General features: G+C 43.8%; 1 protein-coding gene and 1 non-coding gene across 5 annotated transcripts in view; both read left to right on the top strand.

The window, feature by feature from the left end:
- The window catches only part of LOC126278936 (somatostatin receptor type 2-like), a 1,529,331-nt gene that overhangs the window by 1,296,825 nt on the left and 206,713 nt on the right, over nucleotides 1-25,793 (top strand). The window lies entirely within an intron of this gene.
- On the top strand, nucleotides 2,567-2,641 carry Trnas-uga (transfer RNA serine (anticodon UGA)). The gene has a single exon. It is a non-coding gene; the product is annotated as a tRNA-Ser (tRNA).

The raw sequence follows: 25,793 nt of genomic DNA, 5'->3' as shown, positions 1-25,793 counted from the left end.
GTTTGTGGGAGCATATGTGGTGGTATCGTTAATAGTTGGTAGTGTAGATGATTACAGTTTTAGAGAGATATACATCCAATTGCATCAGTTTGTTTTGTACTTAACTGCAATTAGGCTCAGTCACTTGTACTATTTTCCAATCAATGTAATCAGTTACATTTTAATGATATATTATCTAAGGCATCATCCTAAACTGTTGGTGAATCATTACCAGAAAAAAATTAGGTGATAAAAACACAGCATCAGTTTGAAGACCCCTCATGTATTTACATACCCGTGTAACATTGAAATATTTGATGTGAAGGTGGTACGTCAAATGTAAGCGTAAATAATTGCACTCAGAATGCCTGTTTGTTTGTGTGTTTGCCTATAATTTTACCCCAGTGATGATACTTTCATATTTTTATATAACATTGTGATCTTGACATAAATATTGATCCTTTCTCCATTGTTGATGTATTTTTGCAGATTTTTTAGGCTTCAAAAGAAAATGTAACATTTGACAAGCATTATAGATCTGATAAGTAAGTTCATTGAATATCTGTTGTGTCTTATACTATGGTTAGCAATCGTACTTAGAATATGTACTAAAGCAGACATCTGTTGGCAAAGAAAGACAATAAGTGGCATGAATCCGCAGATGATTTTATTTCACATTTTTGAAGTTTTTTAGAATATTATCTACAGTAAAACGTGTCTTCAACAACTACACATTAATAATTTGTTGATTACACTATATAAGGAAGTGCTGGTTTGTAGGTACTTGTGGATAGTACGCCTTATACTTGTTCTGAAATTCCATTGTGAATGATATGACTCCGAGTGACATTCAAACTGAAACCCGTGAGGCAGTCCTTTTTTGTAGTCAGTGACGAAATCATAATTGACAATTCTTTGGCATCCTGTAAAGCAATTCGAGCATTTTTTTTAAATAGAGAGAGAGATAATGTGTGTGCGTGAGTGAGTGAGTGAGTGAGTGTGTGAGTGAGTGAGTGAGTGAGTGAGTGAGTGAGAGAGAGAGAAAGAGAGTATTCATGTATTTTAGATGTGGAAATACTGTAAACATTGTATCTGGATAAATATTTAACATATTTTTTAGCATAAACAAGATAAAGCTACATTGTAATTAGGCCTATTTTAAAGGCATCTAAAATACTAGGCTCTGATTGGAAATATGGAGGAAGATTGTACATTATGTAGTGTATGTGTCTTTATGCAAATTTACTAAACTATCGTGAAACTCCAGAATGAGATTTTCACTCTGCAGCGGAGTGTGCGCTGATATGAAACTTCTTGGCAGATTAAAACTGTGTGCCCGACCGAGACTCGAACTCGGGACCTTTGCCTTTCGCGGGCAAGTGCTCTACCAACTGAGCTACCGAAGCACGACTCACGTCCGGTACTCACAGCTTCACTTCTGCCAGTATCCGTCTCCTACGTTCCAAACTTTACAGAAGCTCTTCTGCGAAACTTGCAGAACTAGCACTCCGGAAAGAAAGGATATTGCGGAGACATGGCTTAGCCACAGCCTAGGGATGTTTCCAGAATGAGATTTTCACTCTGCAGCGGAGTGTGCGCTGATATGAAACTTCCTGGCAGATTAAAACTGTGTGCCCGACCGAGACCGGATACTGGCAGAAGTGAAGCTGTGAGTACCGGACGTGAGTCGTGCTTCGGTAGTTCAGTTGGTAGAGCACTTGCCCGCGAAAGGCAAAGGTCCCGAGTTCGAGTCTCGGTCGGACACACAGTTTTAATCTGCCAGGAAGTTTCATATCAGCGCACACTCCGCTGCAGAGTGAAAATCTCATTCTGGAAACATCCCTAGGCTGTGGCTAAGCCATGTCTCCGCAATATCCTTTCTTTCAGGAGTGCTAGTTCTGCAAGTTTCGCAGAAGAGCTTCTGTAAAGTTTGGAAGGTAGGAGACGGATACTGGCAGAAGTGAGGCTGTGAGTACCGGACTTGAGTCGTGCTTCGGTAGCTCAGTTGGTAGAGCACTTGCCCGCGAAAGGCAAAGGTCCCGAGTTCGAGTCTCGGTCGGGCACACAGTTTTAATCTGCCAGGAAGTTTCATATCAGCGCACACTCCACTGCAGAGTGAAAATATCATTCTGGAAACATCCCTAGGCTGTGGCTAAGCCATGTCTCCGCAATATCCTTTCTTTCAGGAGTGCTAGTTCTGCAAGTTTCGCAGAAGAGCTTCTGTAAAGTTTGGAAGGTAGGAGACGGATACTGGCAGAAGTGAAGCTGTGAGTACCGGACGTGAGTCGTGCTTCGGTAGCTCAGTTGGTAGAGCACTTGCCCGCGAAAGGCAAAGGTCCCGAGTTCGAGTCTCGGTCGGGCACACAGTTTTAATCTGCCAGGAAGTTTCATATCAGCGCACACTCCGCTGCAGAGTGAAAATCTCATTCTGGAAACATCCCTAGGCTGTGGCTAAGCCATGTCTCCGCAATATCCTTTCTTTCAGGAGTGCTAGTTCTGCAAGTTTCGCAGAAGAGCTTCTGTAAAGTTTGGAAGGTAGGAGACGGATACTGGCAGAAGTGAAGCTGTGAGTACCGGACTTGAGTCGTGCTTCGGTAGCTCAGTTGGTAGAGCACTTGCCCGTGAAAGGCAAAGGTCCCGAGTTCGAGTCTCGGTCGGGCACACAGTTTTAATCTGCCAGGAAGTTTCATATCAGCGCACACTCCGCTGCAGAGTGAAAATCTCATTCTGGAAACATCCCTAGGCTGTGGCTAAGCCATGTCTCCGCAATATCCTTTCTTTTAGGAGTGCTAGTTCTGCAAGTTTCGCAGAAGAGCTTCTGTAAAGTTTGGAAGGTAGGAGACGGATACTGGCAGAAGTGAAGCTGTGAGTACCGGACGTGAGTCGTGTTTCGGTAGCTCAGTTGGTAGAGCACTTGCCCGCGAAAGGCAAAGGTCCCGAGTTCGAGTCTCGGTCGGGCACACAGTTTTAATCTGCCAGGAAGTTTCATATCAGCGCACACTCCGCTGCAGAGTGAAAATCTCATTCTGGAAACATCCCTAGGCTGTGGCTAAGCCATGTCTCCGCAATATCCTTTCTTTCAGGAGTGCTAGTTCTGCAAGTTTCGCAGAAGAGCTTCTGTAAAGTTTGGAAGGTAGGAGACGGATACTGGCAGAAGTGAAGCTGTGAGTACCGGACTTGAGTCGTGCTTCGGTAGCTCAGTTGGTAGAGCACTTGCCCGCGAAAGGCAAAGGTCCCGAGTTCGAGTCTCGGTCGGGCACACAGTTTTAATCTGCCAGGAAGTTTCATATCAGCGCACACTCCGCTGCAGAGTGAAAATCTCATTCTGGAAACATCCCTAGGCTGTGGCTAAGCCATGTCTCCGCAATATCCTTTCTTTCCGGAGTGCTAGTTCTGCAAGTTTCGCAGAAGAGCTTCTGTAAAGTTTGGAAGGTAGGAGACGGATACTGGCAGAAGTGAAGCTGTGAGTACCGGACGTGAGTCGTGCTTCGGTAGCTCAGTTGGTAGAGCACTTGCCCGCGAAAGGCAAAGGTCCCGAGTTCGAGTCTCGGTCGGGCACACAGTTTTAATCTGCCAGGAAGTTTCATATCGTGAAACTATTTTATCTTGGCGCCAACTTTATACATCGCTTTAATATTACACCAGAAATACGTATGTCTGCATAAATATCTTTAACTTTCAAGTGAATAGTTTACATATATGGACTTGACACCATTTTTATGAATCATTTTAATGTTACACTAATTAAATGCAGAAATATGTAAGGTACACAAATATCTCGAAAATGATGCAACACGTTATTTTAATATCACCCTCAGATTGGCTGGAGAGGAATGATGGGGTTGGGGCATAAAACAGAATTCAGCCAGTTGCACCATCTTAGATTTTTTAATGTCATACGAATTGTAAAATTTTCCTCAACTGCCAATTTCGATTTTTTAATTTACCGCCATTTTTGAGCTCGCCACAATCGTAATCTATGAACATAATATTCCTCCTGAAACGTCCCCTTAGAAAAATTATACAAGACTGTGCTTGAACTGACACACAATATTTTTTTAGCGCAACGGAATCAGACTTTCAGTAATCCCTACAAGAGAATGGCCCTGACGAACATTAACACCTATACATTTCACAAATCACTTACCTCACAAAAATCTTCGTTACTCGAACTACTGCAATACAGCGAGCGCCACTACTGCCAGCTAACTAAAAGATTCAAACTACGGAAGGCACTAACTACTGATAGGCATAGTTAGCAAATGAAAGATTTTGATAGAGAACAATGTATTTACCTCAATAGTGATCAAAAGTCATAATGTATATCCAATCTTATTGATTTTAAAACTCCGCCATCTCTCTCCCCACATCCAATACTGCTGGCGGTTCACCTCCAACTGCGCAACGCTACGCGCTGTTAGCATCCAGCTGCCGCTGCCCAACACTACAATGGCAGACAACAATGCAAACCAGCCACAGACTGCACACGACACAGCCAGTGATTTTCATACAGAGCGCTACGTGGCGGCGGCGTTACCAATAAAAAAACCTAAACAGCCTACTTACACTCCCGATTTTCTCACCATTTTGTACATAGAGCAATTGGGCTATTTTGAATTTCCTGCGAATTCTGAATTTACCGCCATCCAATATTTTTGATTTTTTTTTAATTTGGTGTATCCAACATCAACTGCAGCGCCACGACTATGGTGCCAACTAGTTGCGGAAACTTGAGCTATGTGCCACCATTCTTACTGCTACGCCTTTTCTTTCTTAAGGAAACAACAAAAGGTAATATGTGCCAGTTAGTGCTTGTTTAGTCTATTAACACTTCTCCATATCTGACACTATAGCACGTCAGACGTACAGTGAAACAGTTCCACTTGCAGTAAGTGAACTTTGCAGATTTTTTTACTTGTCTTCGTGAAAGTCACCACCTACGGGAGAAACGAGTTACTCAGAACGTACAAGGTCAGGTTCTTTTAAGTGACCACATGACATCAATCACATGTACTTGGACAACCGTTATGTCAGCTGATCCGTCAAATACACTCCTGGAAATGGAAAAAAGAAAACATTGACACCGGTGCGTCAGACCCACCATACTTGCTCCGGACACTGCGAGAGGGCTGTACAAGCAATGATCACACGCACGGCACAGCGGACACACCAGGAACCGCGGTGTTGGCCGTCGAATGGCGCTAGCTGCACAGCATTTGTGCACCGCCGCTTTCAGTGTCAGCCAGTTTGCCGTGGCATACGGAGCTCCATCGCAGTCTTTAACACTGGTAGCATGCCGCGACAGCGTGGACGTGAACAGTATGTGCAGTTGACGGACTTTGAGCGAGGGCGTATAGTGGGCATGCAGGAGGCCGGGTGGACGTACCGCCGAATTGCTCAACACGTGGGGCGTGAGGTCTCCACAGTACATCGATGTTGTCGCCAGTGGTCGGCGGAAGGTGCACGTGCCCGTCGACCTGGGACCGGACCGCAGCGACGCACGGATGCACGCCAAGACCGTAGGATCCTACGCAGTGCCGTAGGGGACCGCACCGCCACTTCCCAGCAAATTAGGGACACTGTTGCTCCTGGGGTATCGGCGAGGACCATTCGCAACCGTCTCCATGAAGCTGGGCTACGGTCCCGCACACCGTTAGGCCGTCTTCCGCTCACGCCCCAACTTCGTGCAGCCCGCCTCCAGTGGTGTCGCAACAGGCGTGAATGGAGGGACGAATGGAGATGTGTCGTCTTCAGCGATGAGAGTCGCTTCTGCCTTGGTGCCAATGATGGTCGTATGCGTGTTTGGCGCCGTGCAGGTGAGCGCCACAATCAGGACTGCATACGACCGAGGCACACAGGGCCAACACCCGGCATCATGGTGTGGGGAGCGATCTCCTACACTGGCCGTACACCTCTGGTGGTCGTCGAGGGAACACTGAATAGTGCACGGTACATCCAAACCGTCATCGAACCCATCGTTCTACCATTCCTAGACCGGCAAGGGAACTTGCTGTTCCAACAGGACAATGCACGTCTGCATGTATCACGTGCCACCCAACGTGCTCTAGAAGGTGTAAGTCAACTACCCTGGCCAGCAAGATCTCCGGATCTGTCCCCAATTGAGCATGTTTGGGACTGGATGAAGCGTCGTCTCACGCGGTCTGCACTTCCAGCACGAACGCTGGTCCAACTGAGGCGCCAGGTGGAAATGGCATGGCAAACCGTTCCACAGGACTACATCCAGCATCTCTACGATCGTCTCCATGGGAGAATAGCAGCCTGCATTGCTGCTAAAGGTGGATATACACTGTACTAGTGCCGACATTGTGCATGCTCTGTTGCCTGTGTCTATGTGCCTGTGGTTCTGTCAGTGTGATCATGTGATGTATCTGACCCCAGGAATGTGTCAATAAAGTTTCCCCTTCCTGGGACAATGAATTCACGGTGTTCTTATTTCAATTTCCAGGAGTGTATATTTCCTACTTCTACACTTTCAACTACATTCGTATTTTCCTTTCCTTTCTATTAGTGCACGAAGAGTTCGCCATTAGTCTTTTTCTGTATGTAAGTTTGCTCTCGTTTAGACAGTAGAACCTTTAGGTACAATGCTGTTAATACGTTTTTTACGACGATTTCCTGATGACTTGTGCGAATTTTCTTGTACGATAATATTGCTTAGAACTACCGATGTATGACATCTCACTTGGAGTACTACTCAGATGTTTTCAAATTGAATGTGTGTTTTGTCGTTCGACTTTCAGTTCGTTTCTTTCATGTAAAATTTCTCTAGATATAACTGCTATTTTTTCCACTGCATTTGAACCAGACTCAATCACCTTTCTGTTTCAACAAGACGTGCTTCTGCACAAACCTCACTTGCTGCTTGCACTACCTTGCTCACCCACTCGCTAAACTGGTGCTACCAGTACAGTGTAAACACGACTCTACGTTCACCAGCCTGTATTGACGCCTACTCGTAAAAGTACACTCGCCCGTGCCGTTGATCGCAGTGTTTCCTCCACTGCACTGTTTACTTCCCCTTAGCGGAAAATTTGCTACTGTACTAAGCTGCGACGTTGACATGTTCTCAGAAGTTGCTACGAGACGTCGTACTACCACTCTACAGTAGCTTCTTATCACCTAATTTTGTGCAATAGGCGTCGTGACAGTGTGTGGTGTGCTATAGCTTTGGTTCCCTCTCTATCGTAGGGCCAACCTAAACGCACGCATAATCTTTTGTTCATAAACTTAAAATGCTAATATTTAAATTTTCATTGGCTAAAATCATTACGTTTCTTGGTGCTAGTGACATACTGGTTTTGCTTTCGACTGACAGTCTTTTGATAAAGTCCAAATACCTTTAAATGTTATGGCATGGCTCGATCAGTACACCATCATCTAACACCTGAGTCAGATATAAGTTCAACTAATCTGTCATAAACTCTTATACACAAACACGTACTCAGTAGTAACCTTATGAATTCAAGACAGTCCCTTCTGCTGCAATATTTTTACAATCGACAACTTGCTGTTTTACCTCCGCTGATACTCAGTACGCCCGTCACTTACCACGTCCCCAGTCCAACTGTTTCCGCAGTCGATGTCTGCTTCCCCATCGGCTGCGTGAAATTTCCCCCAGTATTTTACGTGCTAATGGACACATCCCATTACGTGTCAGTACATACACACGTTTAATTAAATTAATCTCTTAGCGATAATTGCATCGTCGGATGCACGCTGGCGCGCCAATTGAAATGGCATGTTGACTACAATTTTGCAACTGAAATTACTGTCTAATATCGTTAATTCTGCATTTACAAAATTATGCCAAGCGGTTATGACGTAGAAGGAAGAAAGAGTAGAATTTAACGTCTGTCGACAGCGTGGCCATTACGAGAGGATAGCTAAGGAAATCGGCGATGTCCTTTTCAAACGAACCACCACAGAATTTGCCTGGAGCGATTTAGGGAAATCACTGAGAACCTAAATCTGGATGGCCGGACGGGAATTTGTACAGCCATCCTCCCGAATGCGATTCCAGTGTGCTAACCACTGCGCTACCTTTCTCGATCATAACATAGAAAATGTTTCAATACCAATGTAACAACGATAATGCCACATCAGTCTTCACTGGTTTTGTCTACCGATAACCCGTTTCGAGCTGTAATAAATGTGTAAAAAAATAAATAGCCATCTACATCTACATGGTTACTCTGCAATTCACACTTAAGTGACTGGCAGAGGGTTCGTCGAACCATTTTCATACTACTTCTCTATCAGTCCACTCCCGAATGGCTCATGGGAAAAAGGAAACCTAAATCTTTCCATTCGAGCTCTGATTTCTCTTATTATGGTGATCATTTCTCCCTGCGTAGGTGGGTGTCAACAAAATATTTTCGCATTCGGAAGAGAAAGTTTGTGATTGAAATTTCGTAAATATTTCTCACCGCAAAGAAAACCGCCTTTTTTCCGGCGACTGCCACCCCAACTCGCGTATCATATCAGTGACACTCTCACCCTTATTGCACGATAACACGAAACGAGCTGCCCTTCTTTGCACTTTTTCGGTATCCTCCGTCAATCCTACCTGGTAAGGATCCCACACCGCGCAGCAATATTCCAGCAGAGGACGGACAAGTGTAATGTAGGCTGTCTCTTTAGTGGGTTTGTCGCATCTTCCAAGTGTTCTGCCGACAAAGCGCAGTCTTTGTTTCGCTTTCCCCACAATGTTATCTATGTTGTCTTTCCAATTTAAGCAGCTCGTAGTTGTAATTCCTCGGTATTTAGTTGAAATTGACTGCCCTTAGATTTGTGTGATTTAGCGTATACCCAAAATTTACGGATTTCGTTTAGTACCCATGTGGATGACCTCGCACTTTACTCTGTTTAGTGCTATTTGCTACTTTTCGCATCTTACAGAAATTCTCTCTAGATCATTTTGGAACTGGAACTGATCGTCTGATGATTTTACTAGACGTAAATTACAGCGACATCTGCAAACAATCTACGGGGTCTGGTCAGATTATCACCAAGATCATTTATGTATATCAGGAACAGCTAAGGGCCTGTGACACTACCTAGCGGAATGCCAGGTATCACTTCTGGTCTACTCGAGGACTTACGGTCTATCACTACGAACTGTGACCTCTCTGAGAGGAAATCACGAATCCAGTCACACAACTGAGACGATACTCCATATGCACGCAATTTGATTAATAGTCGCTTGTGAGGAACGGAATCAGAAGCCTTCTGTAAGTCTAGGAATATGGAATCGATCTGAGACCCCTTGTCGACAGCACTTATTACTTCATGGAAATAAAGAGCTAACTGTATTGCACAAGAACGATATTTTCTGAATCCTTGGTGGTTACGTATCAATAAGTCATTTTCTTCAAGGTGATTCATAATGTTCGAGTGCAGTATATGCTCCAAAATCCTACTGCAAATTGCGGTCAGTGATATGGGTCTGTAATTCAGTGGGTTACTGCTATTTCCTTTCTTGAATACTGTTGTGACGTGTGCTACTTTCCAGTCTTTAGGAACAGACCTTTCGTCAAGTGATCGGTTGTATATGATTGGCAAGAAAGGCGCTATCGTGTCTGCTTACTCTGAAAGGAACCTGATTGGTATATCATCTGGACCAGAAGTCTTGCCTTTCGTAAGTGATTTGAGTTGTTTCGCAATACGTAAGATATCTACTTTTATGTCACTCATGCTAACAGCTGTTCTGGTTTCGACTTCTGGAATATTTACTTCGTCTTCTTTTGTGAACGAATTACGGAAAACTGTATTTAGTAACACCATCATCGGTAACATTTCCATCGATATCGCGCAGTGACGGCATTGACTGTTTTTTGCCAATGGCGCAAAATACACTCATGTCACTGGAAAAAGATGAATATTTCCGTACCTTAGCCACAATTATTCTAGTTTATCGTATGGTGTTTCTATGCTTTGTTTATATGTTGCAGTTTAAATTGTGCGCCAAATTGTTTATAATATTTGGCTAGTGTGTAAGTTCCTAGCGTTTTTTCGTAGGTTTACTAACACAACAGATACACATAACAGAGACTTTAGTCATCAATAATATATATTCTCCTTGACTATTTACAACAGTCTGCCAACGCTGGGGTAACTTTTCGATTCCACGACTAGAAATCACTTGGTTCAGAAGTGAAAAACTCGTCAAGCCACGTTCAGAGAGGATTTTCATCTGTAAATGAAGTTCCTTGAAGGCTGCTGGATAGAGAGCGGAAAAGGTGAAAATATTAGGCCGCAAGATCAGGTGAATAAGGTGGGTGCGGAATGATTACCCAACGCAACTCCCACACAGTATTTTTGTCATTCTAGCAGAATGCGGGCGGGCGTTATCAAAAAATGGTTCAAATGACTCTAAGTATTATGGGACTTAACATCGGAGGTCATCAGTCCCCTATACTTAGAACTACTTAAACCTAACTAACCTAAGGACATCACACACATCCATGCCCGAGACAGGGTTCGAACCTGCGATCGTAGCAACAGCGCGGTTCCAGACTGAAGCACCTAGAACCGCTCGGCCACAGCGGCCGGCAGGGCGTTATCGTAGAGTAGCATCACTTCACGCCGTCTTCGTGGCCGTTGTTCTTGGATTGATTCTGATAGACATCTCAGTTGTTGACAATAAATGCCAGCAGTAATGGGTATACCCCGGAGAAGCCATTTGTAGTACACTACATCGTCGTTGATACACCAGATGCATAGCATTATCTTTTGTGGATGCGCGCTGGTTTTTGGACGTGGAGTAAATGCATTGTTTGGCCTCAACCATTCCTTTCTTTTCCGTAGCATAAAGATGCCATTTATCGTCGCCAGTAACAATACAGGATTGCTGACGAGTAAGAATAGATGCCGGTATGGTCATCCGCCAATTTTTGTGAATTTGGCTTAGAGCATGCGGTGGCGATGCACCTGACTTTTGAAGCTTCTCCACTGCATGCAAATGTCACACGATGATGGAATGATCACAGTTTATAACATTTTCCAGTTCTCGAGTACACTGACATGGATCATTGTGGATAAACGCGTTTAAACGTTCAACAAACCCAGAAGGTCTTCCTGTACTGGAAAGTTACTAATGTCAAAACGATCTTCCTTGACACGAAAAAACCATTTTCATGCCGTGCTCTGTCCAATAGCATTATTCCCATAGTCTCCACTGCTCTCCCCCTTCTATTCAACTTAAACAGAAGAATGTGTCGGAAATCTTCCGATTTCTCCTCTTGCCCTCCATGACAAATCAACAGTATTACATTCAGATAACAACAGTGAACTACAAATAAAAAATGAAAATCGAGAAATACACACTTAGGAAGCGGTATACCAACATGCAAAACGAAAACGCTACGTACTCCTGCACTAACCTAATAAAGTCGGATAGCCATCCACTTCTGGAGGCTTTTATTGGATTTGCGTATTAATGTTGCTGTAGACAAATGAAAGCAGTTGAAATGGTTCAAATGACTCTGAGCCCTATGGGACCTAACTTCTGAGGTCATCAGTCCCCTAGTTCTTAGAACTACTTAAACCTAAGGACATCACACACATCTATTCCCGAGGTAGGATTCGAACCTGCGGCCGTAGCGATCGCGCGGTTCCAGACTGTAGCACCTAGAACCTCTCGGCCACTCCGGCCGGCCAATGAAAGCAGTCCTCAAGACTTTAATTTGAGTCCTCGTATGTTGTCGTAGCTTTATTGTATAGTATAACGAAACTTGTTAGTGATTGACAAAGTTCTGCAAATTTAACCAACTTAGCGCTTGTGTACTGCTCAGAGTACACGGGCGTATACACCACGAGAATCGTCGTTGAAAGAGCTTTATGATTTTGTAGCTCCTTTGTGAATCAGACGATTCCTTCTCGTAAATGCATGGCTGTCCATGTCTATATTGCTTTAGTATACGTCACCCCTGCGCTCTCAGCTGCAGCCTCCATTCCCAACTGCCCGGCAGACCGTTGAACTCTGGAAACGGACACACTCGCTACCGCCCGTCTGTATCGCCATGCGGACCTGTCGAACTGCACGGGCCTGTGTGCTCTCCTTTGACAGAGTCCCACCGCGCTGCGCCACTCTCTTCGATTGGGGACGTGCAGTTATGTGACGCCGTGTCTGGCGCTTCTGTCACATTTTTCGGCCATATTACATTTGTATTTTACTTCTGCTTGCTACCAGTCAGAAAAGAACATTCAATAGCAGCGAGACAGGAAGAGAGTACCGTGCAATGAGTTGTGCGGTAAATGGTTTCATAGCGATGGTACGCGCCTGATGGCGGTGACTGTATCCTGCTGGAGACCGTATAGACAGCCAGGAGTAACATACTGAGCGTCTTAGATAAGATTAGATTAATTATTAATTCCATAGACCCATAAAAGAGGGAATCCTCCTGCATGTGGAACATGTCAGATAAACACATTAGAAAAATGTAATTAGAAAATCATTTTAATGATCCTTAGTCAATAAACAGTAAAATTATGTATGTGAATTAAACTTAAACTTCTAATATTTACAGGTTTAATACTTACATCTGCTTTCATTAAATCCATCATTCAGACATTTGCTAGTTTCTTGGCTATTACAACCAATTATTGTTAAAAATAAAAGTAAATTACTCATTTCAGTGATCCTCAGTTAAGAACAGTCAGATTATGTACAAGATTTAACATTAAACTTCCACTATTTACAGACTTAAGACTTACATCTGCTTTCCATACATCCATCATTCACACAGTAGGCACAACCAAGTACTCTCAAAAATTAAAGCATAATAAATTTTCATTAAAATGGTCTACTGCACTTGTTGAGAAACTCATGGATGGAATAGAAGGAGCTGGCCACCAAACATTGTTTAAAATTATGTTTCAATTGTGCCTTGTCTGAAACTAAACTATTGGATGGTTGCTGGTAACTTATAAAAAAATATGCGTTGCTGAATACTGGACTCCTTTCTGGGCAAGAGTAAGTTATTTTAAATCTTTATGTATATTGTTCTTATTCCTAGTATTGATATTGTGTACCAAGCAGTTAGTTTGAAAAAGATGTATTATTTACAACAAACTTCGTTAAGGAATAAATATATTGAGAAGGTGTTGTTAATATGCCCAATTCTTTGAATAGGTTTCGACATGATGTTCTTGGATTTACACTACTCATTACACTTATTATACGCTTCTGTACTCTAAAATTTTTTTCTCTGTTTGTGGAGTTACCCCAAAATATAATACCATATTACATAATGGAGAGAAAATAAGCAAAATATGCCAGTTTTTATATTTATATCTCCTATGTCTGACATCATTCACATTGCAAACACAGACTTGCTTAGACGCTTTAGCAGTTCGTTAATATGAATTTACTATCAAGTTATAATCCCAAGAATTTTACATTCTCAACTTCTCCTATTTCCATGTCATCATATTTTATACACACACCAGGAGGAATTCTCCTGGAAGTTCTGGACTGCATATAGTGGGTCTTTTCAAAGTTTAATGACTGTGAATTGGCTATGAACCACTTATTAATGTCATAAAAATTTGATTAGGTGCCCTTTCTAAATTTATATGTGATTTACTATTTATTGCAATGTTTGTATCATCTGCAAATAAGACCAACTTGGTATCTGGTGAAACTTCCTGGCAGATTAAAACCGTGTGCCCGACCGAGACTCGAACTCGGGACCTTTGCCTTTCGCGGGCAAGTGCTCTACCAACTGAGCTACCGAAGCACGACTCACGTCCGGTACTCACAGCTTTACTTCTGCCAGTATCCGTCTCCTACCTTCTGCCAGGAAGTTTCATATCAGCGCACACTCCGCTGCAGAGTGAAAATCTCATTCTGGAAACATCCCCCAGGCTGTGGCTAAGCCATGTCTCCACAGTATTCCTTTCTTTCAGGAGTGCTAGTTCTGTATGTTTCGCAGAAGAGCTTCTGTAAAGTTTGGAAGGTAGGAGACGGATACTGGCAGAAGTAAAGCTGTGAGTACCGGGCGTGAGTCGTGCTTCGGTAGCTCAGTTGGTAGAGCCCTTGCCCGCGAAAGGCAAAGGTCCCGAGTTCGAGTCTCGGTCGGGCACACAGTTTTAATCTGCCAGGAAGTTTCATATCAGCGCACACTCCGCTGCAGAGTGAAAATCTCATTTTGGTATCTGGTATTGTAACAGATGACAGGTCATTAATATACACAAGAAACAGTAGTGGATCTAGTATGGAATCTCGGGGAACACCACATGTAATTTCTTCCTAGTCAGATGATGTCTGAGTGCCTACTACTGAAGTATTACGTAATGATACCCTTTGTTTTCTATTAGTAAGATATGGCTGAAATCACTTTGCAGCATTACCAGTGACGCCATAATATTTTAATTTACTTAAAAGAATGCTGTTATTCACACAGTCAAACACCTTTGACAGGTCACAGAATATGCCAGTTACCTCTAATAAGTTGTCCAATGAATTAAGGACATTGGAAGTGGTACAGTGTTGTCAGTTAATATTTACTATTTGAACGCTGATATGCTACTCCAGCCATACCGTCAACATTGGATGAACTGAGAGAAGGTTAATAATAATATCATAAAGTCAGTAACTAGAGCATAAACGTAAATGAGAAGAACATTTTAGCTTGTTATTGGTGGAGGACGATAGGCGAAACAGGAGCTCACTGAATAAGCAGCGCCGAACTGTTGCAATAGGTCACTACAAACCTTCTAATGGCTGCGAGCAAGGCAACACGCTTCTGGACGGTCAAGTGGAATACGAGGGCGATAACTGTTCGTTGCAATTAACAGTGCCTCGCAAAACGTTTGTGCATAACAACTCACTATAAAACTTCCTGGCAGATTAAAACTGTATGCCGGACACAGACTTGAACTGGGACCTTTGCCTTTCACGGGCAAGTACTCTACCATCTGAGCTACCCAAGCACGACTCACGCCCCGTCCTCGCAGCTTTACTTCCGCCAGTACCTCGTCTCCTGCTTTCCAAACTTCGTGCTTGGGTAGCTCAGATGGTAGAGCACTTGCCCGCGAAAGAGAAAGGTCCCAAGTTCGAGTCTCGGTCCGGCACACAGTTTTAATCTGCCAAGAAGTTTCATATCAGCGCAGAGTGAAAATCTCATTGTGGAACTCACTATAAATTTCATATCAGGCACAAATGCAACTCGCCCTTTGGACGGTGTTGTGTAACGAGTTACCGTAAATGATTAGTGAAGTTGAATAGTGCCTTGTAAAAGATAGTTTGAAGTTCTGAACATCTTGTAATACTATGAATCATTACATTGTGTCTAGTTGCGGTGCTCTGAACATAGCTTCCGCGGAATTTGATTTAATGAATTAACATAATCAGCCTCTTACTTGCATTTCTTGATTACAGCTAAACGTTAACAAATAAAAAACAAGTGGCATCCTATGTTTTGATAACTTTATTTCGTAGCACTGAATCTTCTCCCTTACTGCCACTTCAGTTCAGCAAAGTTTGCTCTTTGCGTGTCGAATCCTGCGCCTGTATGTAGAAGAAACCAGTCGGGACGAGATTCGCGAGTCAACTTCAGAATACAGGAGTTAGCAAACCTAAATTAGTCATGCTAGGAAAATGATGAGACATATCGTCATAAACTGCAGTTTATAATGGAATCTGGTATTTCTGCAAGCTGAGTAGGCCATATGAAACATACTGTGTAACGGATAGGTAGCCGAACATTGTAATACCAATAATTACAGTCACAATTCTTTGACGACAACCATTGCAAAGAATGCACGTCCCTTCCACTTCCATTCATGGATGGTACACAGGAAGCAAAACTGACGGCACTCTATTCTACAATAGCCCTTCTCTAATTTTATCCTGTTGGTCATTATGATATTCGTGTCTGAGTAATGATAAGTTGTTGAACAGGAGAGAGCAAGTTTCGCTGCTCATGCAGTAAAACTTCAGCATAGGCATGACTTTTTTAATTTGTTACTTCCTTACTGCTGATTCTATTCACAACACATTTTGCAGACAGTATCCATGTGTACCACTCAATATTGCCACAACATTGTATCTTTGTATGGGGCTCAGTTCAGGGGAATTCGTCGCTTAAACAATCGGGGTGTGGTATTAAGGTGGTTCGTTCTGGTTGTCAGTGCAAGAGCCGAACATCGTACTCGGCAGAAGTGCAGTATCCGATAATTTGTCGCAAGAAGAGCACAGGTCTTGACGCAGAGAGATCGTGAAGACTGAGATTTTTACATATCACCATCTCATGGGTGTACCGTGAGTATCTGGGAAAAATCACCGCTGCCAGAATAAGTTTTATCACCAAAACGTGATGTTGACAGGAACCGTCGCCGGGTGTTAGGGATTGTAACAGCGAAATGATGGGCCACTTTCCCGCAAATCACTCCCTGGTTCAAAGATGTATAACGACAACTAGTGAGCAGCCAAATTACCAGCTACTATGACTTCGTAGGCTTTCCCGGCGTAAAAAACCAGATGGTACTTTGGGACACAGTGTTCACCGACAGCCGACGCACACAGATCGGTATCTGCATTCTACAAGTTGTCATCCACCCTACCAACGCAGTGGCGTCCTCAGGACTTTGGTACGGAGAGCATATGCCATTTCCGACGCGGACAGCTTAACCCAAGAACTTGCGCATTTGATGGCTGTTTTTAAGGATAATGGATACTCCGAGAAGCAGATTCGTCGGGCTATGGAGTTTGGACCATCTCTGGAGGTGCATGAAGATGAACATGGATCGGTGGCCTTTCTTCCCTATGCAGGAGGTATATCGTTTAAGATTGGACGAATTTTAAGGAATTTTAACATCAAAAGTGTGTTCCGACGGCCTTCTAAGATTAGGGCACTACTTGGCTCTGTAAAAGATGATCTGGGGCTTAGGAAACCCGGTGTATACAAAATTCCGTGTCAGTGTGGGAAAACTTACATTGGTCGTTCGATTCGCACAGTTCATGACAGGTGTGTGGAACACCGACGCCATACGAGGCTACAGCAGCCGGAAAAATCGGCAGTAGCAGAACACTGTTTAAATGAGGGACACGGCATGAAATATGACGAAACGGTGGTAGTTGCCAACATTTCCAGTTTTTGGAATATTGTTTATAAAGAGGCGATTGAAATTAGGTTGGCGGATAATTTAATCAATAGAGACAATGGATTTCCTCTTAGCAGGACGTGGAATCCGGTACTATCCCGCATCAAAATTGAACGTTCTTCGGTGCGACCATGAGTGCGATATATCGTTGCCGCAAAGTTCTACCAGGGGCGGCGCCCCTTCCCTGTCTTGGAGGGCAGCAACTGTGACGGGCGGCGCACGCGCCGTGTACTGCACGGTGGGCTATATAGGACGTCGTTTTGCAGCCAGTCGTTAGTTCTCAGCGGGACTCAGCAGCAAGCAGCATTCTCCTGAAGATGGCGACCAGTTGGATCGCCGAAATATCGAGTCAAGTTGATTTTAGGATCCGGCAGCAAACCCGAAGAGATTTTCAAGTACCAGCTACTATGTTCACCATAGTAATAAGCCCGATGTAAACAAACACAAACGTGATGACCAGTTCTCATCGATAGCACATGTTCGATGGTGTTCCGCTCTTGGAAGTAGGTCCTACGTATGTATTGCTTGCATTGTTAGTATGTCACGGTAAATGAAACGTTATGATATTATTATCTATTAACTGCCATCAATGTTTTTCTCAGTCACACTTTAGCTATTTTTAGTTTTTATTCCAAAAATCATGCACAGTCGGAATCTCCATACTGTTGTTTCGCGCTGTTAAAACGCAGTGTGAAAATGTACGAGGGTTGGAACTTAAATAGTGGCAACTATTTTTTCACAACCGATACAAAAGAGTTACATGTTTGCACCTGCTACAATCCATCAAAGTAGTCACCAGCGTTGTGTAGAGCCCGTTGCCAGCGATGTGGATGGTTTTTAGCAGAGCCTGTTCTGTTGATGGTGCGAATGGGGCAGTCTACTGCCTGCCCAATCTCTAGAACAGTTCTGAAGCGAATGCCACGAAGTGGTTCCCTCATCTTCGGAATCAAATCAAAGTCACAAGGACTTAATTACGGGGAGTATGGTGGATGGTACATTACTTCCCAGTCCCATCGACCGAACACAGCAGCCACAACTTGCGCTGTATGCGCCCGCACAATCTCGTGCAAAATGATGGGTAGGTTGCGCAGAAACTGTCGCCATTCCTTTCGCAAAGTTGGTCCCAGCTGATGCTCCAAAAACGAACAGTAATACTGTGCATTGACGGTCTGCCGTGGAGGAACGTAATGCGTTAGGATAACACCATCACAGTCAAACACGAGAATCACCATAACTTTCGCCATACTGGAGGTCTGACGCAGTTTCGACTTTCGCGGCGACCCTTAATGACACCATTCGTTGGATTGGCGTTTCAGTTGTGGCCCATGTCTCATCCAGTGTTACAATACGGCGCTCCAAGTGCGTCCGAGCAGCGTCGCTACGCATCCATTTCTGCATTTCTGTCAAATCATGTGGAACCCATCGTGATGATTGATTTGATTCAGGAGCAATCATGTAACTCTTTTCTATCGGATATGATTAAATAATTACCACTATTTAATTTCCAACCCTCGTATGATGCTGCTTCCTGTTCCTTAGCGAACAACGGGCATTGAACACCAATCAAAAATCGCCTTTAAGTAATATCTTCTGTGGCGTCAATATTTAACTATACGGTGCAATACGATTTTGCGTCATATATATCTCGCACAGAAAAATTGCCTTGTGTTTAAGTTAGGAATTTCCATCATTTTTGTTTTTAATTACAATAGTATGTTAGCTATACTATGTTGTGCTTTCCGTCTGGTCCCTTAAGAATCGTGTGGTATTGTTTGAGTTTTGCCGTTTCTTTATTGGTTCTCTTTAAAAATTAAATGACATTCGACATTATGTTGTTTCTCTGTTCGTCTCATTTTACGTCTTAAATGCAACTGCTCATATAATTGCAGGTTAGGTGGACCAGCTGGCTGTCCGGTGCTGACAAAGTTAAATGTGCCACTAGGTCGAGCGATTCTAGGCGCTTCAAAAAAAATGGTTCCAATGGCTCTGAGCACTATGGGACTTAACATCTGTGGTCATCAGTCTCCTAGAACTTAGAAATACTTAAACGTAACTAACCTAAGGACATCACATACATCCATGCCGGAGGCAGGATTCGAACCTGCGACCGTAGCAGTCGCGCGGTTCCGGACTGTGCGCCTAGAACCGCAAGACCACCGCGGCCGGCAACTAGGCGCTTCAGTCCGGAATCAAGCGGCTGCTACGATCTCAGGTTCGAATTCTGCGTCGGGCACGGATGTGAGTGATGTCCTTAGGTTAGTTAGGTTTAAGTAGTTCTACGTCTAGGGGACTGATGACTCAGCTGTTAAGTCCCATAGTGCTTAGAGTAATTTGAACCATTTAAGCCAGTACAGGTCTGGGCCAGTGTTATCGCTCAGTCGACGTGTGTGTAACGCACAGCATAAAATGTATCCTTATTATAATGCTTGACTGTACTTCAGACAGCTTGGTTTCCGCTCGAGGTAAAACGTAATTCAATGAGGTTCTAGCAAACGCGGAAGAATACGTGATGTAATGTTCCCATCACGTTGATTCTTATGATGAACAAAGTATATATTATCGCTACGTCACGGGGCGTAGGAATACCAACATTGCCTAATCAACGTGGAATAGGAAAGGAAACGATTAGTTGTGGCACAAGGTACCCATCGCTATGCACCGTACAGTGGATTGCGGAGTAAGTATGTAGATGTAGTTGTAGAGGTAGAGGTGGGGTAGGTCGCTTTGCTAGCAAGGTACTACCACGTTTAAAACCATAGATGCCATGTATCTGGAATTCCAACAGGGAACCCTTTTTCCCCAGAAATAATTTATTAAAAGTAACCCTATGATTCGTCTAAATAATATTCACATGTTCACACCAAGTAGCACATAAACAGTGTCTTTGCTAAAAACAAAAAGTGTTTTCTTCTCAGTAATTAGCATTTCTTACTTTCACAGGCTAATGCTATAGCTTCGTCACTACTAGCACTTGATTCTCATCTTCTACTTCTCGGCCTTCTTCTTCTTCTCCTTCTTCTTGTATTTACGGCATGGTCCTATTTGTAACATATTGCCAATGCTTCCCGCATCTCACGATTCTCCAATGTTAATTTTCAGTGTATGACAAATACTTGTACGTTGCTGCTCGGTGATGAGAAATATATGTTGCAGTGTGGGTAAGCATCCAGAGTGCAGCTTTGTTCTTGGTATTGAAGAGCCAAAGAAACTAGTACACCTTCCTAATATCGTCTAGAAGAGGTCTTCCACCTAACCAAGTTCTGAACTGTTTTGACTTTTTGTGTGTATTTACGTGCCTCTCAGTATACTTATTGCAGTGACGTCTTTGAAACGAAGGTCAATACAACTGGCTACACACAGATAAAGAAAGTCTGCTGTAATCCACTGATCTACCTGAAGCTAAGGGTGTAAGGTCCGTAAAAGCGTCGTAGAAGAAAATAAAAGTGGCTAAAACAGATAATTGTTTCAGTTTATACCATAAACAGTAGCATTTTCCAAATCAGTGTAGGATAGGGACACATGGATCTTACATCTACATCTGCATCTACGTACATGCTCTTCAAGTTACCGTATTATACGTGATGGAGGGTACCTCGTGCCACTCACCACTGATCGTTTTCTTTCGTGTTCCATTAGCGCCGGCCGGAGTAGCCGAGCGGTTCTAGTCGCTAAAGTCTGGAACCGCGAGACCGCTACGGTCGCAGGTTCGAATACTGCCTCGGGCATGGATGTGTGTGATGTCCTTAGGTTAGTTAGGTTTAAGTAGTTAGTCCTATGGGACTGATGACCTCAGCAGTTAAGTCCCATAGTGCTCAGAGCCATTTGAACCATTTGTTCCGTTAGCAAATAGAGCGAGGGAAAAAGACCGATTATATATCTCTGTATGCACCCTAATATCTCTTCTGCATGTACATTCGCCACAGCAGCATAGTTCTGTAGCCAACTTCAGACGCCGGTTCTCTGAACTGTGTCACCTGTGTGCCTCGAAAAGAATGTCGCCTTCCCTCCAAGGTTTCTCATTTGAGTTCTTGAACCAGCTCCGCAATCGTTGGATCTTGTCTCAAACCTACCGGTAACAAATATAGTATCCCATCTCTGAATAGCTTCGATATCTTCGTTTAATCCAACCTCGTGGGCATCCCAAACACTCGAGCACTACTGAAGAATGGATCGCAGTAGTGTCCCATGCGCAATCTCCTTTACAGATCAACCACATTTTCCAAAAATCCTTCGAATAAATCTAATTCAACCATTCGCCTTCCCAACTACAAGCCTCACTCGCTCGTTCTATTGCATATCGCTTGCAACGTTATGCCAGATTATTTAGTCGATGTGACTGTGTCAAGCGGCACACTACTAACACTGTATTCGAACATTACGGGATTGTTTTTCGTACTCATATGCATTAAATTTACATTTTTCTACGTTTGGAACTACTTGCCATTCATCACATCAAAATTTTGTCTAAGTGATCTGTATCATCCTACAGTAACTCTTGTTCGACACTTTTCCGTAAAGCACATCATCATCAGCAAACAACTTCAGATGGCTGCTCACCCTGTCCGTCATATCATTTATGTATATAGAGAACACAAGCGGTACTGTCACACTTCCCTGGGGCACTGCTGACGATACCCTTGTCTTTGATGAACACTCGTCGTCACAGGACAACGTACTGGGATCCATTACTTAAGAAGTCTTGGAGCGACTCATGTATATGGGAACTTATTCCGAATGTTCTAACCATCGTTAACAGTCTGCAATGGGGCCCTGTGTCAGACGCTCATCGGGAGTCTGGGAATATGGTGCCATCCACTACAAGTCAAATCTATAAAACCCAGTATACTGAGTGAGAAGGTAATACATTATAGCACGATGGGCATTCGGAAAGTAAGGGTACGATCGGTGGCGAAATGGAGACCACTGTGAATATCAAAAAAGCCTTATTTGCAGCAGTTAGGTACATCTTCCAGCTACTTCTCTGTATAATCGTCGCTCCGATCTAGACTTTTGTCTTAGTGTCGTACCAGATTTACAATACCCTGCTCATAGAAGACAGCCGCCTGTGCTTTCCGCCAGTTTTCTACGCTAGTATACAGCTCGTTGTCTGCGCCAAAATGTTTTCTTCATAGCCAGCGGTCCATGTGAGCAGAGATGAAACTCTGAGGGAGTCAATTATGGGCTGTAATGTGGGTGATCAAACACTCCCCATCGAAAATGCTGCAGGAGTACCTTTTTTGCCGCTATAGAGCGTGGCCAAGAATTTTCATGAAGAATGGAACGCATGGCAGTTACGTTACACCGGTTGCATAAAATCAGGCGAAACCTCTCCTAAGGACTTCGCACTTGGCGGGAGACAGTATTTTCAATACATCTTTACATTCTGACTCTGCGGTTAGAACTGAAAAGAGCAATGTGACGCTATCGAGGGACATACTAGAGACACTGGCCAACACATTTGTGCAAAGCTTCAGCGGATTTTCACTGCGGTTTCATTTCGCGCCCGATCGGACCTAACTTTCCGAATAGCCCTCGTACTTTCGCTAGCCTGCTGTAAAACGCCACTTTCGCTCTTTGCTCCACGCTTTGCGATTTTATTCTGTTCCAGGAACTTTTTATAAAGCAAACTTCGATTTTTCTTACAGTGTTTATGAAATCTGCCATCACAGCAAGTAACTTCAAACGCTGTTTGTAAGGCTCCTTAAAGTCGGTCAGAGCTTTGAAACCATGTCAGAATTTCGCTGAAGCCAGCCGGGTTGCCCCTTGAGGTGCAGTGGTGTCGACGAACAAAGAGCATTCTCTATGGCGCCATCATCAAAGGGCGCTGGGGCTTGGACTCAGCGCCTCTAGCGGCATATTAACGAAATACAGCGGCCAACGCCTCCGAGTAGCGATACGTCTGTCGGGCAGAATGGCTCCCTCTGGGACCTTAGGAAGCCGGCGCTCCCTGGAGGTGTGTTCTTTCATCAGTTACGACCGCCTGCCGATGTTATGCGTTCTCTGTGTTTTATTTTGCAATTAAATACTGCACGAGCGGGCAGACTAGCCTCGTATACGGAGTTACTGCTCCCGGGAGTATTCCCCGCGATTCTGACGAGTCCGCTCTACTGAGAAAAGTGTAATATGCATAGTGAAAAGGTTCTGAAATTGGAATGCGGCACGTGACACTCATATTCACTGCGGAATTGCCCTCTATTTGAATATAAAGTGCCAGCGAGATGTGGTGAGAGTACATTAATAACAATGCATCCTGTGAAAGCAGCATCCTGTGAAAGCAGTCAGAAGCATCCTCGGTATGCGACACGGCTCGTCGCACACGATTTATATGCATCCATTATGATTGTGGAAGTCTGTGTCACTCAAATACGAGTTACAGATATTCTGTGATTTATTATCCTCAGTCTCCATCTACATCTATACTCAGCAAACCGCCTCGAAGTGCATCAAAGAGGGTATTTGCCCTTGTAACGTGTATTTTGCTTCGCCGGAAGAATGATTCCTTAAGTGGTTCAAATGGCTCTGAGCACTATGGGACATATCTGAGGTCATCAGTCCCCTAGAACTTAGAACTACTTAAACCTAACTAACCTAAGGACATCACACACGTCCATGCCCGAGGCAGGATTTGAACCTGCGGCCGCAGCGATCGCGCGGTTCCAGATTGAAGCGCCTAGAACCGCTCGGCCACACCGGCCGGCGCGCTGTAAGTAGTGTTTCGCAACCCCCTTCAGGAACAAGTAACCTGTGGTGCATTCCTAGATTCATCACTTAATACTGCTTCTCGAAAGGTTGTATGTTGGCTTCCACAGGATAGCTCGCCTCTGTCTTGAAACGTCTGCCAGTTCACGTGGTTCATCATCTCCGTGACTCTATGCCATTGGGTAAGTAGACCTGTGACCTGTCGTGCTGCCCTGCGATATTCCCTGTTAGTCTGATGTGCTAAGAGTCCCACACACTTCAGCAATATTCTGGATTGAGTCCTATGAGTGTTTTTGTATGCAATCTCAATTGTAGACGGATTGCGTTTTCCATAATGAAATAGATATGAATCTTCCTGGCGGACTGTCTGCCGGACCGAGACTCGAACTCAGGACCTTTGCCTTTTGCGGGCAATTGCTCTACCACTTTCCATTTTTCATTTCATTTTTGTTCGTAATTGATCGTTGTATTTGCTCGGGACGGACGTCCTATGACACTTCTTCAAGTTCATCTTTGATCCATTAATTCAGTTTTTGTATTATAGAGGGTAGCGAACCCTCTGACCAAACACAGTGAGCTACCCACGTACGTGAAATTTTCACTCTGCAGCGGAGTGTGCGCTGGTATGAAACCTCCTGGCAGATGAAAATGAGTTGGTAGAACACTTTTCCGCGGAAGGCAAAGGTCCTGAGTTCGAGTCTCGGTCCGGCTCACACTTTTACTCTGCCAGGAAGTTTCATATCAGCGCACACTCCGCTGCAAGGAGAAAATTTCATTCTGGAAACATCCCCCAGGCTGCGGCTAAGCCGTATCTCTGCAATATGCTTTCCTCCAGGAGTGCTAGTTCTGAAAGGCCTGCAGGAGAGCTTCTGTGAAGTTTGGAAGGTAGGAGACGAGGTACTGCGGAGTTAAAGCTGTGAGGAAGGGTCGTGAGTAGTGTTTCGGTAGCTGAGATGGTAGAGCACTTGCCCGTGATAGGCAAAGGTCCCGATTTCGAATCTGAGTGCGGCACACAGTTTTAATCTGCGAGGGAGTTTCGGATTGCATTTTCCTATTTTCCTACATAATCAACCAAAGTCTGCCACCTGTCTTACCTAACACTGAAGCTACATGACCATATCCCTGAAAAGTGTAAAACCAGATATCTGTTAGAATTACTCACTCCAGTTGTTATTAATAGCTATCGTAATCATAGAATAATAACTGTTTTTTGCTTTCTGGAGGGCACGGTTTTACATTTATGAACATTTATACCAAGATAATAGCCTTTGTACCATTTCGAAAACTCGTCAAAATCTGCGATGTAAATAGGCAGGCTGAAGCTACGAACGTAAATTTGTAGTGAGGCAGTGATTTGAACTTGTGTCTCCTGCTGACAAGACAGATGCGGTGACCAGTTCGCCACCCTCACAACTGCACCGACTACCTTAGCATACTTCCCGCCTTAGTTAAGTTCAAGGAAGGGGTTGGGGGGAGAGAGGTTTTTTCCACGGTAGTCCATGCATGCAGTTTTGCAAAGTAACAGGGTAGCGTTGTGGTTAGCACATCTCTCTAGTGCGCAGGAAATCCAGGTTCGAATCCTGGCCTTGATAAAAATATTTTGAATTCCATGGTTCAGTGTATGTATAAACATCATAGACGTTTGATACTTCGGAAAGTCTGTGGGGCCATAAAGTTTCATTTGATCACCAAGATCTGACCAAACATATTTTACAGCTTTGTTTGCATGAAAATTTTCCGCGAGAGCTGTTGTAGTCGGTTATTACTAGTTTCTCCGTCTGAAGCTTACTGCAATTAATTTAAAAATATTTTACACCACACGGTTTTCACTTGTATTTACGTAGCATCTTCTGTGATCATTCTTTTTCCTGTCTCTTGCTCCCATCTTCTGCGAACCACCGCTGCTTCCTCCGTTGATTGAGTGGAGGTCGAGACCGAAAGAAATCTGATTGTACATTTACTGTTGGCAACTTTTCGCCGTTTCTGTA

This window comes from Schistocerca gregaria, chromosome 1, assembly GCF_023897955.1.
Source record: "Schistocerca gregaria isolate iqSchGreg1 chromosome 1, iqSchGreg1.2, whole genome shotgun sequence".
Lineage (NCBI taxonomy): Eukaryota > Metazoa > Arthropoda > Insecta > Orthoptera > Acrididae > Schistocerca > Schistocerca gregaria.
This window is presented reverse-complemented; position numbering and strand designations above follow the sequence as displayed.